This window comes from Capsicum annuum, chromosome 1 (assembly GCF_002878395.1).
Source record: "Capsicum annuum cultivar UCD-10X-F1 chromosome 1, UCD10Xv1.1, whole genome shotgun sequence".
Classification (NCBI taxonomy): Eukaryota; Viridiplantae; Streptophyta; class Magnoliopsida; order Solanales; family Solanaceae; genus Capsicum; species Capsicum annuum.
The window spans coordinates 180,952,107-180,963,228 of record NC_061111.1 but is presented as its reverse complement, the minus strand read 5'-3'; the positions used below and the strand labels follow the sequence as shown (position 1 = coordinate 180,963,228).

The 11,122-nt window shown below is 37.0% G+C and overlaps 1 protein-coding gene across 4 annotated transcripts in view; it reads right to left on the bottom strand.

Moving 5' to 3' along the window:
* Positions 1-2,639: 2,639 nt before the first annotated feature.
* The window catches only part of LOC107852316, a 21,718-nt gene continuing 13,235 nt past the window's right edge, over positions 2,640-11,122 (bottom strand). For all 4 annotated transcript variants that reach the window (XR_007052904.1, XR_001669397.2, XR_001669396.2 and 1 more), the window contains 2 exons: positions 3,179-3,259; positions 2,640-3,064 (listed from right to left, as the gene is read on the bottom strand). The gene's annotated coding sequence lies outside the window, so the exon portion shown is untranslated. The remainder of the gene's footprint in view (positions 3,065-3,178; positions 3,260-11,122) is intronic.

Below are 11,122 nucleotides of genomic sequence, written 5' to 3'. Positions count from 1 at the left end.
CTGTATTACAACATCACAGCCTTTGTTTAGTTTATTGGGCTTAACTTTTATATTAAAGTGCATCCAAGTAGGTCATAGATAACCAGAGTATAAAATATATAGTACTGTCTCAGAAGTTACTAAAAGCAATATAATGGGAGCCAAAGAATGTTATGCTTGTAAGTTAAGTGTCTTGCACTTGAATGTCCAGATTCGCACACAGACCTTAACTTTCGAGTTAAACAAACATTATATATAATTTCAATACTATAGTCAAACACAACTCCAACTCTATTATCAACTTGAAAAATTTCAAATAAAGTAAATACGTTTGATTTTCATGGTCAAAAACCTACATATTTTATTTTCACTTCAACAAAATATACAAATTTTGTATTTTTTTTTTTAAGGAAAGAAAACTAGAATTTTTTATCAAAAATATTTTAAAACTTTCAATTGAATAATTTAAATCTTCATATCAATGTTCAATGCTTTATTCTTTAATGTAGGTTTTTCTAGAAGGAATCCAAAGTAATCAAAATCCAAAATAAAATCGAACATCAAATGAAAAACTAAAAAAACTACGAGAGACAAAAATAAAATAACGAGACAATATACATAGAATATTCGCTTAAGTCAACAACAACAACAACAACAACAAACCCAGTGTATTCCCACTTAGTGGGGTCTGGGGGGGTAAGATGTACGCAGTCCATACCTCTACCTCTGATGAAGTAGAAAGGCTGTTTCCGAAAGACCCCCGGCTCAAGGCACAAGATATCACACAAACACATAGTAAAGCACAGAAGCAGATGACATAACATAAATACGGCACCCATAAGGAATATAAAACAGAGGAAAGCAGAGGAAAGCACACAGATTCGTAATAAGCATGGAACACTGAATACGGAATCATAACGGGAATAAAAAATAAAAAAACCCCACCAAGTAATTCCCTACACTAGCGACCCAATCTGGCCCTACTCTTCTGCCGTAATTCGCGTCTTCCAAACCTTCCTATCTAGGGTCATGTCCTCGGTGAGCTGTAACTGTTCCATGTCCCGCCTAATCACCTCACCCCAGTACTTCTTCGGCCTACCCCTACCCCGCCTAAAACCATCCAACGCTAGCCTCTCACACCTACGGACCGGGGCATCCATGCCCCTCCTCTTCACGTGTCCGAACCATCTCAATCGTGCTTCCCGCATCTTACACTCCACTGAAGTCACACCAACCTTCTCCCGGATAGTCTCATTCCGAACTCTAACCCCTCGAGTCAGTCCACACATCCAGCGCAACATCCGCATTTCTGCCACCTTCATTTTTTGGATGTGGGAGTTCTTAACTGGCCAACACTCCGCTCCATACAGCAAGGCCGGACGGACTACCACCATATAGAATTTGCCTTTAAGCTTGGGCGGCACCTTCTTATCACACAGCACCCCCGACACGAGTTTCCACTTCATCCATCCCGCCCCAATACGGTGCGAGACATCCTCGTCAATCTCACCGTTACTCTGGATCACGGACCCGAGATACTTGAACTTATCCCTCTTACATACCTCCTGTGCTTCCAGCTTCACTACTACCTCGTTCTCCCGCCTCACGTCATTAAACTTACATTCCACATACTCTGTCTTGCTTCTGCTCACCCTGAACCCTTTAGACTCAAGAGTTTGCCTCCACATCTCTAATTTGTCATTTACACCCCCTCGAGTCTCATCTATCAGAACTACATCGTCTGCAAAGAGCATACACCACGGCACCTCCCCTTGAATACGCCGCGTCAACACATCCATTACTAACGCATAAGTCAAATAAAACAAAAAACTGATAAAAATATCTTTTAGAAAAAAATCAACACTTTTATTCCACTACTCGAATGTTTAATGTGAATTAGTATATTGATGATTGATCAGAAGTTTATGTTGCTGACAACAATATATAGATGTTCGTTTCTAATTTTTCTTTTCGTCTAAAGAACGGTAGGTATAACAAACTAACCGAGACGAAATAATATTTAATATTATGTTAAATGAGACAAATATGGATGAAAAATTTCTAAAAAAAAAAAGCGAATAATATTTATTGATACTCATTTCTTATTAATAAATCGCACAAAATGTTCTACATCTATGTATTACACTACTTGAATATGTTTGGTGCGAATAAGTATGTTGACAATCGATAAGAGGTTCATGATGCAGACAACAATATATAATATACTTTTTTATTCAATTACAATTGACTAAATAATTAAACAAGATAATATTATAATATATACACGATAAAAAGTTAAATGAGGTAAAAATGGACGAAATAATTCTTAGAAAAGTGAATAACATTTTTATTAATAACTCATTTTCTTTTTTTTTTTGGTTTCCCATCTGATCTCTGGTACCCGCATTGGAATCCGACTAATCCGGATTCACATCGGGTAGAGCCCCATTTGGGGAAAAGCACTCCCAACAGAGTTTTCTCCATGCCCAGGGTCGAACTCTCGACTTCTGATTAAGGGTGGAGCAGCCCCATCCGCTGCACCACAATCCATGTTGGTAATAACTCATTTCATAAATAGACCAAAGTTTTGTGTTTGTAATAAAGGTATATTATTAGAAAAAAGGACACTCTATAGCATTTTTTAAAACAAATAGTCCAAGTTTGAAAACTTTCAAAAAGTGGCAAGTCGGATATACTATTTTCGCTTTATAGCCATTTCCTAATTTGGGTTATTCTGGTTTACGTAGTCCATATACAATACTGATACAGTCTATATACAATACTGATATCGAGGCTCTTCAAGGAACCCCTAAGCCACCTTCCACACACGACTTTGCCTTATGGAATGATCAAAATGGCCTCTCCATGTATGCTCTCTTCCCCTCAATGTGATCATAACCAGATCCTTCGTGTGTTGGCCTCGAATGATGTCTTCAAAAGTTATAATGGTCATTTGACTCATATCAATAATACCTAAAACAATGGGACAATTAATTTTAATTTGGCGGCAATCATTGACAAATTTAAGGAAAATATCAATATCATAGAAGAGCTAAGTCATAACAAGATCGGCTCCAGCAACAACCTGTAGAATACAAGTTAACATGAGTATCACAATCTCATAAATGAAACAAAAAGAAATTAATACAACGAACATTACATTCATCGTACGAAAAATGTAATGTTGGGAATAGGCTACCTTTTTCTTTAGGTAAGCAAGGTCATGTTCATATATCTCTTTTGTAGCTATTCCATTAGCAAGTATAACTTCAGGATGTGCCTATGACAAAGAATCAAATTAGTATTCGGTACCAGAACACAAACAATAGAAAAAGAGAACTCATTTCTACATCAAAAACTAATGTGGAGTAAGTAAATCAACGTCCATATTTGTCTATATATATAGATTCAAAGCCTCAAAGCCTGAGATAGTAATAGCCACCAACCTGGATAACCTAAATATCTATATTCCAAAGTAATCCTCATACTTGGCATGCATAATTCACTTCCAAATCAACTACCAAACAATACTTGAGGTTCAATTACAAAGAAGAATTCTCCTTAAAAATACTATGTCACCGAAATAGGTCGGGTAGTCAGCAATTGATGTGAACTCATACAATGTTCTGTCTCTGGCGTACCAACCGCTCCCTTGAATTCTTGTTACTGATCGTACGAATATTATACCGAAAAAGACAATATAAAACACTGAGTAATGCACTTACATATTAATTACAAAATACGACAAAAGAACAAAGTTAAAAAAAATCAAAAAGAAATTATTAGATCAAGAAAAACAGGGCACACAAAAAAATTAAGGACTTTGCCAGTAAAAAAATTAAAAAAATAAGAATAATAAAAATAATAAAAATGCCAAAACACTCAAGATGAAATAAAATTATTCTTGAATAAAACTAAAAAACATAATATTTGTTGTACATGTATAACAAAAAAAAAGCAGCTGCTCTCTAACTCCTTCGGCCATTTTATCTCTCTTCACTCATCCAACTGATTGGTAAATACTCATAAGAAATTTCAGGAAGGCACACAAATAAAAAATCAAGGAAAAAAATTAGCGAGGCTAAATAGAAAATCCTATGAAATAAAAAACGGGCTAAATGCTCATCGAATGAAATAAGTATTATAAGCAGTGATTATAATCATATTAAATTAAAATTTTAAATTGTTCCCTCTTTGTCTATCTTATTTTTAAAACTGTGTCATTTTCTCTGCAGAGAATATTGACCCAACATATGATGAAGTAAATGTTATTCAACCACAGGAAAGAGTTCCTTGGCCTGTATGTGATATAACAAATGATCAATTTCAATATATATGATATTGTTATGTCTTTTTGTATCACTCTGCCTGTATAATATTCTTACCTTAATTGAACATATCCAAAACAGTACCTCAGTTGAGAAATAAGAGGTATTTTTTAAGCGATGATGTCAATGAACGGAGAAAACAAAAGATTGTGTCAAGCGCAAATATGTCAATTGATAGAACTGTATGTCTAAAAACATTGCAAAAGAATTTCAATAACTCAGGATTGAGTAGTGGTAGTAGAATGTCTGAAATTCATATAGCTGATGGAGATAAAATAAAGGGACAAGTTGCAGTGCCAGTTTCATCATATCAAAATTGTACACCATCAATCAGTGTACCAATGATGAGACTTGGAAAGGTTTTTTCATCACAACCTCTTACATATTATTTAAAGTCCCTTCCTCTACGAGATTTGAACAATGGTTAATTTTTTTTTTGGAGACAAATTTTAAGTTTGTATCAAATTACTATTTAGATTTATTTGAATGTTTAGATTTTATGTTTATTTGAAAATCTTAATTCGCCAATGACAGATTTTGAAAGTTGTTTGTCCACAAAGAAAAAGAAGGCAAAAGGCATATTAATTAATGAGATTACAAATTTCAGGCAAGATACACTGCCTGATTTAAATTGTGTTTCAGCTGATGATGGTAAAATTTAAATCTCCTCACATTTTCACCATATCGATTATAAATGCATCAATATATATTTTATCATTTTCTAGCACCTGTTTGTTAAAAATATATTTTATCTTTTATAAATAGCAATTTTTTAAAGTGATTTTTCCCAAAATTCAAGACAGAGGAAGGGTAAAGGCAATCTGGTGAATGAAACTACTAATTCAAGTATTATCAAGATGCAATGTGAAAATTTGTGATCTAATAATGCTATGCCACAATATCATTCAAGTTATTATTGTGAGTTCCTCAAATCTTTCTGAATAAAAAATTCTTACTAAATTTAAGTATCAATAAACACCAAAAAACTTTTTTTATTTCAAAACTTAAATTTATTAATTGCTAACAATTATTTATCATAGGTGCCCAAAGTCAAGATCATCTACCTAATTTAAATTGTGTTCTGTATGATAAAGGTCAAGAAGATGAGATGATTGTGAAGGTATGTCCTTAGTGTCTAAGTTGGTTATCAATTATTTTCAGTTTAACACTGATAGCTAAAACTTATCTTGATTTTCACCTAATTTATTTTTTTATTAATTTTTTAGAGGATGCAGTTTGCGGGAATGTTAGTAATAAAGGTATGCCCTATTTAATTTTTATATACATAAAAGTAATTAAGTAATAATTCATAAAATAAGTAAGTTTATATGACTCTAACTCTATATATTTTGATCATTAATAGAATACTGAGATATTGGAGATGCTACCTATGAATGTGAATCTTGTAGGGCATATTTTTGGTATGAAGAAAGAATTAACAAGAAGGTTAAGTCTAAACAACTGATATTTTTCCTATGTTATAATCATGGAAAGATTAAGTTGTCAAAGTCAATTGAGCCTCCTCAAATTCTAAGGCAATTGTTGTTTGGATCTGGTTAGTGAAAACATCTATTTTGATCTTATCATTGAAGAATATTAACCTTACATATATAATTCCTCATTCTCCATTTCATACTTTATGCAGGTTTTAAAAGGAACCACTTTCTAGATAATATTAGGAGCTATAATTCTATGTTCTCACTTACTTCTATGGGAGGAAAGATTGATGCATCTGTCAATCAAACCTGAGGACTAAGAACATTCAGATTGTCTGAATAGAATTATCATAAAATTTGAAGTTAATTGCCTATTGAGGGATCCATCCCTAAGTTTGCGCAATTATACATTAATGATACAAATAATAAAGTGCATAATAGAATTCATGTTGTAAGGTTAGTGTTTTACCCTTCATGATTAATAATGTGTAGATAATATTTTACATGAAAATGAAATATTTGTTAATTTTATCAATCTAATTTTTTGAAGTCGTGATTAAGATATAAACAAACTGCATACTGAAATCGTTAATGATATAAAGGAAATGCTTGATTACCATAATGTTTTAGCTAAGACATTCAGAATGGTAAGAGATAGATTTCTAGAAGATAAGATCTCTAATGTAGACTCAAATTAATAGGAAAAAGAGGCACTGATAGAAGATGATATAACATGCCAACAGTTTCAGAAGTAGCTGCTTTGGTAGTAGGAGATTTTGAACCATCTAGAGGTGACAAAGATATCATCTTTGAAAGTCGGTCTAGACAGTTACAAAGGATTAATGAACTAAATGCAACATATTTAAGCTTGCAGTATCCTGTACTCTTTCCATATAGTGAAGGTGGATATAGAGAGGACATTCATCATAATGGAGGTGATGAAACAACTCAAGGAAGGAAACGTGTTAGCATCCGAGAGTATTTTGCTTACAAAATTCAAGATAGGAAGGATGAAGTTCCAACAATTCTTTCTTCTAAAAGACTATTTCAGCAGTTCTTGATAGATGGATATATAATGATCGAATCTTCTTGATTGGATTACATTTGATTTAATCAAAAACGGTTGAGATCTCATATGTACAAAGGGTTAGAAGACACATTTTTGCGTGGAGAAACTAATCCATCTTTTCAAGGAAAAAGGGTAATTTTGGGATCAAGCTACACAGGAGGCACTCGATATATGCTTCAAAATTACTAAGATGTTATGGCGATATGCAAGTAGGCTGGCTATCCAGTAGAGTGAGTTAGTTTTGGTCTTTTTGAATATACACATAAGAGATTTTCGCAGACAGATGTTTAGAGGTTGATTGATGTCGGGGGAACTTTATTTCCCCGCTATTGGTTCTTTTCATATCTATGACCGTGTTTCCGAATTATTGTATTTCTTTTGTATTACTTTGATCATATGAATTAGGTGCATGATTACCAGACAGATAGGGGTGTTTCGGGCCTCCATGGTTTGAAATGTTCATCATGGCCAGTCCCTGGTTTGGGTCGTGACAAACTTGGTATCAAAGCACGGTTCATGGTCCCAGGGTGTCTGCAAAATCGCGTCGGGTAGAGTCCTGTTTATAGGTGTGTAGCATGCCATACTTATAAGCAGAAGGTTGCTAGGCATTTAGGAAATGTTTCCCTTCTTTGTGATTTAGTTTGTGCTTCAGAGTCTGAACTATCCCCTAATCAATGATCACTTGTATTTTAGAAACACAGTTATGCCTCCACGTCGTATCATCGATTAGAATACTCAGGCAGATGAGGTCCATCCCACCTATGGGATGCGGACCCGTAACAGGGCTCACACTCCAGAATTTTTCCCTACTCTGGGAGTCCCTCCAGTCCTGAACAGTCCACCTTGGGCTCCGCGGACTAATGTCAACCGTCCCCCAACTACTCAGGGAGATATTTCAAACGCAGAATTCAGACGGTCTATTCATATGCTGACACAGTTAGTAGCTAACCAGGCTTAACGATCGAAAGATATTGGGTCTGCATCTGTTACATCTGAGGCTACTAGGGTCAGACATTTCATGAAGATAAACCCACCTAAGTTCACTGGCACCAAGGTGAAGGAGGATCCACATGAGTTCGTGGATGAGATGGAAATGATCTTTAAGGTAATTCATGTGGATGAGGTGGAAGGGGTGGAACTGGCAACTTATCAGCTAAAGGATATTGCAAATCACTTGTATGCCGACTGGGAGGATGCAAAAGGTGAGAGTGCTGAGCCCACAGTTTGGGGCGAATTTGTGGAAGCTTTCCTTGATCGATTCTTTCCTCTGGAGTTGAGGGAGTCCAAGGTGGAAGAGTTTATAAATCTGAAGCAGGGCAGTATGAGTGTCCAGGAGTACACTTTGAAGTTTAATAAACTAGCCCACTATGCACCAGAGTTGACTACTAATATGAGAACCCGGATGAGAAAATTTACATCCGGCCTTACTGATAACCTGGTACTTGAGTGCCAGGGGACTATGTTGAACAAAGAGTTAGACTTTGCTCGGCTGACCGTTCATATACAGCAGATGGAAGAGAAGAAAAAGAAAATTTCAAAAACAAGAGAGAAAGACAGGCAAGCAAAGAGAGCCAGAACCACGGATCAGAATCACAGCCAGCCACAGAGCGACAACTGGGGAAATAGATATCAAAAGAAGAAGTTATGGAGTAATGCACAGTCTGCTGCCAGCGCCTGAACCACCAGCAGACAGACGATCTCAGAGTTTCTAGACTCATTATAGATTGAGAGCCCTAGATACTCAGTCACAGGGGAGTGTGTCCCAACAGTATCTTACTTATCCACGGTGTGATTTGTGGGAGGAATCACCCAGGGAAGTGTTTTTTTTAGGGGAAAAATTGTTATACTTATGGCAATGTGGGACATTTGCAAGAAGACTGGCCCTCCGGTGGGGGGAATGGGGGGGGGGGGGGGGGGACTAAGCCCTAAGCCGCGTTCACGGCTCCTCCTCATAAGGATGCCCCTTCAGCTGTCGGGAACAGTCGCAATCGGTTATATGCTTTGACCAACCGCCAGGAGGCAAAAGTTTCCCTAGATGTTGTTACCGGTACGTTACAAATATTTTCCCATGATGTTTATGAGTTACTTGATCCCGGGTCTACTTTATATTATGTGACCCCCTATGTGGCTGTTGGTTTTGGGTTTGAGCCCGAAGTTATTGTAGAACCCTTCTCTGTTTCTACTCCTGTAGGTGATTCTATTGTTACACGAAGGGTGTATAGAAATTATGTCGTGTCTATTCATAGTAGGGAAACTGTGCCAGACCTTATAGAACTTGATATGATAGATTTTGGTGCCATCCTTGGGATGGACTGGCACCATTCGTGCTATGCCACACTCGATTGCAGGACCCAAAAGGTCACTTTTTCTTTTTCAAATAAGACACCACTTGTATGGGCAGGGAGTTCTTTGGAACCTAGAGGTCACTTTATCTCTTATCTTAGAGCCCGAAAGCTTATCTCCAAAGGTTGTATGTACCATCCGAGTAAGAGATTCAAAAATTGAAAATCTTCCTCTGCAGTCAATCCCTGTAGTGAATAAATTCCCAGAAGTCTTTACCGAAGATCTCCCAGGGATACCCCCTGATAGGGAGATAGATTTTGGCATTAATGTGTTGCCAGACACTCGTCCTATTTCTATTTCTCCATATAGAATGGCTCCTGCGGAACTAAAGGAGTTAAAGGAACAGCTTGCAGACCTCCTAGACAAAGATTTTATTCGTCCTAGTATTTCCCCATGGGGTGCACCCGTGATCTTCGTGCGAAAGAAGGATGGGTCACTTCAAATATGCATAGACTACCGCCAGTTGAATAAGGTCACGATTAAAAATAAATATCCACTTCTTAGGATTAAAGACCTTTTTTACCAGCTTCAGGGTGCCAAGTGTTTTTCAAAAATATACTTTCGTTCGGGTTATCATCAGTTGAAAGTTAGGGAGTCAGACATACCCAAGACAACCTTCCGAACCTGATATGGTCACTACAAATTTTTAGTCATGTCATTCGGGTTGAATAACGCCCCTGCAGCCTTTATGGATCTTATGAATAGAGTGTTTCGTCAGTTTCTTAACTTGTTCGTCATTGTATTTATTGATTATATTCTAATATATTCTAAGAGTAAAGAGGATCACGCCAATCACCTCTGAATTATTCTTTAGACCCTTAAGGATCATTAGCTGTATGCCAAATTTTCTAAGTGTGAATTCTGGTTAGACGCTATTGCCTTCCTGGGGCATATTGTGTCCAGTGACGGGATAAGAGTGGACCTCCAGAAAGTTGAATCAGTGAGAAAATGGCCCAGACCCACGACTCCAATCGGTATTCGGAGCTTCTTAGGTTTGGCGGGGCATTACAGAAGGTTCGTAGAGAGTTTTTCTTCCATAGCTGCTCCGCTTACTAAACTGACTCAGAAAAAGATAAAGTTTGTGTGGTCGGACTTATGTGAAAACAGTTTTGAGAAGTTGAAGGACAAGCTGACTACTGCTCCTATTTTGACCCTCCCCGAGGGCGTAGATGATTTTGTGGTTTATTGTGATGCGTCCCGTATGGGACTTGGCTGTGTATTGATGCAGCGTGGTAAGGCGATAGCTTATGCATCTAGGCAGTTAAAGGTGCATGAGCACAATTACCCCACTCATGACTTAGAGTTACCAGCCATGGTGTTTGCACTTAGAATCTGGAGGCACTATCTCTATGGAGTGCATGTTGATATTTATACTGACCATAAGAGTTTGCAGTATGTTTTCTCAGAGAAAGAATTGAACCTCAAGCAGGGGCGTTGGATGGAGCTTTTGAAAGACTATGACATGAGTCTGCATTACCATCCGGGAAAGGAAAATGTTGTAGCTGATTCCCTCAGCAGGTTGTCTATGGGCAGCCTTTCTCATGTAGAAGAAGGAAAGAAAGAGATGGTGAAGGACATTTACCGCCTTGTAAATCTGGGAGTGCGACTCCTAGATTTTGAAGATGGAGGGGTGATTGTTCATGAGTTAGCTAAGTCATCCCTTTGTGCTGAAGTTAAGGAGAAGCAGGTTGAAGATCCCGTCTTGATGCAAATCAAGAAAGATGTGGGTCAACAAAAGGTTAAGTCATTTGAAGTTTATGGTGATGGTATTCTAAGATTTCAGGGTAGGTTGTGCGTTCCGAATGTTGATGGGCTACAAAAAAAAATCCTTAATGAGGCGCACACTTCGAGGTATGTTGTTCACCCAGGCTCTACTAAGATGTACCATGATCTGAAAACCTTGTATTGGTGGAATAACATGAATGTGATGTAGCTGATTTTGTGTCCAAGTGTTTGAACTGTCAACA